Genomic DNA, 3,312 nt, shown 5'->3' with positions numbered 1-3,312 from the left:
TTGCAGTCCTCGCAGGCCCTAACATGTTTCACCACGTCGGCGTAAAGACCAATCCAGTAGTAGTCGGCCTTGACTCGGTGATAAGCTCTGACGATGCCCTGATGCCCTCCTTCGATCGAGTTGTGACAGTTATGAAGTATTTCGTCGACCATAGTTGACGGAATCACCAATCTCAATGAGAGGTTCGGCTCGCCGAGTTCGCCCAGTCGGCGAGCTTCATCTCGGCGGTATAACAGGCCGTCTTCGCTGAGTACAAAGACTTCTGCGACTTTGCCGGCATTCTGAGCTTGACGGTGTGTAAGGTCCTCAAATTCGCCTCTCAGGTACGCTTTCAGATCGGCCCACCTGGGTTCTTCATCTTGTGCCTTCGCGATTCGTCGTCTCCGCTCAGTCTGTACTGTCACTGGATCAATGTCGTTGGCATTCTGAGCTGTCTGGGCTGACTTCATCTGCGACCTTGTTTCGACATTCGGGGTCGTGTGGTTAGTCCGCCGAGTCGATGCCCTGCTGACTTGTTCGCATTCATCTCCACTGCTTTCAAGCGCCGATTCTCCAGGATTTGTTGATATGGCTTCGTGATCCTGACTTCCTCCTCTTGCTCTAGCCGAGTCTTCATCCGGCTCGTCCTCAAAGTGAACTCGGCGTACTCGACTACTAGTGACTGCCGTGACAACCGGGGTTTCCGCTGGGTTGTCTATGGCATACAATTCTTCGGCTACTCGGTTAATCATTCTCAGTTCTGCTTTCCTATCCGTCCCGAGAATTACTCGTCCACCTTTAGCTTCGAGTGCTTACGTAGCGAGAGAATCAGCCGCTGCGTTATAGTGTCGCGCTATGTGTCGATACCGGACCGAGTTGAGTTGCTTCGTGAGATCCTTGTGTCGAGCTGGCTCCACTTGCAACGTTTTCTTCTTGCATGCTATCACCCCCATGAATTGCTGGATTGCAAGCCGGAAGTCACCCACGATAATCAGGTCAGTTATCCCTCGGTCAATCGCCGCCAAGACTCCATTGTTCATGCCGGTGTACTCGGCGATGTTGACTGTGGTGGACGACAGGTACGCACTCGTAGCGATCTCAATGTCCCAATTCGGAAGGCGCAATAGGATCCACGAACAGCTTCCATACCCGTTATACTTAGCCGTCTTCGCTGAGCCATCAAATGACAGCACGCATCCTGCAAAGTCAGCTGGTATTCGGGCATATAGCAGCGCTGGGTCCATTCGAACTGTCGCCGAGTTCTTGAAGAAAGGCGCAAGGTGCTTCAAGGAATCGTCAAGTCCGATAAACGGGATTTTCGACGCCTGGTGCAACTGGGCGAAGTCTACATCTCGTTCACGTACTCGCTTCACCTTCAAATCGTAGGGCGACAACATAACTGCGAAACTGACTGCGCGGCCCTACAACGACTTTGACTTAAACACCCACTCTAGCGTGGAGAAACGGGTGTAGCCGTGTAGCGTCTTTCCCGCCAAGAGAGTGTAGCACACTTTCAGCAATTGTAACAGCGCGACTACTTCTTTCTCAGCGGGATGATAGCCGAGTTCATTCGCCTTTAGTACGCGTCCGCAGAAGCGAACTGGGTGCAGCTTGTCGTCGTGCGGCTGCATCATGGTACTGCTCAGTGCCCACTCATTGGCATTGTAACGGGCCAGGTATTTACTCCGTTACTTGCTTACACTATAGTGTTGAGGAAGCTCGCAATAGGACGACTGAGTCTTTGGTTTAAGAAAAAAATCAACTCTGACTTTATTTTAGGACCAAGGCCACAGCCCTGGCCACTCAAATACACGTCATAGTCCAATTGGCTAATAATGGGTCTGGCTCCCCATATATCAGCCAATGGCATGACAGCATTTCAGCACACGCTAGTCGTGTGCTGATGCACCTACTTATGTAAAGAAATCTACCTACTTATCTAATGGAGGGGCCCATTACAGGCGTACAACATTATGTGGACTTCTTTCGCCGAGTCGAAATGGCGCAGAATTGGAGCTTCTGCTACCCGTCTTTTGAGCTCGGCGAATGACGCGTTTGCTGACGCCAAGTCACCCCCAGGACCAAAGTCCGTGTCCTTTAGCTGATAGAGTACCGCTCCATAAACAGCCAAGTTCTGGATGAATCGGCCGTAATAGTTAAGTGCACCGAGAAAAGCTTGCATCCCTTTCTTTGATTTCGGGAAGGAGAGCTCGGCGATCGCGGCTATCTTCTTCGCATCAGCGCGTATGCCACTCGGCATAATCTCGTGCGATAGGAAATCAACCTTGGGTTGGACAAAGATACTCTTGGTAAAGCTGATGCTAATTCGACATTCTGTGAACCGGGCTAGTAATCGGTAGAGTGTCTCCAAGCAGGCGTCAAACGTCTCCCCTCCAAAACAGATATCATCAACAAACGACCTCCGCTTGAACACCGGAATCAAAGAAGACTGGTCTGGTTCTCCAATAGCGAACATGTCGCTGTCCGGTCCGCTGACCAGGTCTTGGACCGGATCGCAGTCAGCTTGTAATTGATGGTCCGCTTCAAACTTCGTCAGCTGACCCTGCGTTGAACCGCTGACTTCGCCGAGCTCGACTCGCCGAGTTCCCGACTCGGCTTCAGCAATAGCCATTCGTTCAGCAAACAACTGCCATCCTCCCTTTGGTTGAGCGTATCCCCATAGAGCGTTGTCGATCAGTCGCTGGTAAATCATAGGCGCATTCTTCAATCCAAACGGCATTCGTAACCATTCAAAGTGTCCAAGTGCACAGACGAACGCTGAGATCTGCCGAGCTCGGCGGGTCATCAAGACTGCCCAGAATCCGCTCGCAGCATCAAGCGAGCAAAACCACAGGTAACTCTCCAAATTGGTTAGCAGGTTGTGGTATAGCGGGATCGGCAAAACCTGCGAGATTGCTGGATCCAACTTACCAACTGCGCCCAGACACCGACTAACGGAGGTGGCCTCTGTGTTGTTGTTTTGTGCTGGGGGCGACTTGTCGTCTTCTTTAGTATGGAGGATATAAACCTGGTTGATCCTGCCAGTAGTCATACGCTTGTCTCAAAGATTAAGCCATGCATGTCTAAGTATAAACAATTTTGTACTGTGAAACTGCGAATGGCTCATTATATCAGTTATAGTCTACTCGATAGTACCTTACTACTTGGATACCCGTAGTAATTCTAGAGCTAATACATGCATCAATACCCAACTGCTTGTCGGGCGGGTAGCATTTATTAGATTGAAACCAATGCAGTCTTCGGGCTGGTATTGTGTTGAGTCATAATAACTGTGCGGATCGCGCTTTGCGCGATAAATCGATTGAGTTTCTG

General features: G+C 50.5%; 1 non-coding gene across 1 annotated transcript; it reads left to right on the top strand.

Annotated features, from left to right (window-relative positions):
- Nucleotides 1-3,005: 3,005 nt before the first annotated feature.
- On the top strand, nt 3,006-3,312 carry PITG_33538 (the record flags this gene model as incomplete). Its single annotated transcript, XR_009934932.1, has 1 exon — nt 3,006-3,312. It is a non-coding gene; the product is annotated as an 18S ribosomal RNA (ribosomal RNA).

Source organism: Phytophthora infestans, genomic scaffold (genome assembly GCF_000142945.1).
Source record: "Phytophthora infestans T30-4 supercont1.2064 genomic scaffold, whole genome shotgun sequence".
NCBI lineage: Eukaryota > Oomycota > Peronosporomycetes > Peronosporales > Peronosporaceae > Phytophthora > Phytophthora infestans.
The sequence above is the reverse complement of the archived record's forward strand: the minus strand, read 5'-3'. Positions and strand labels throughout refer to the sequence as shown.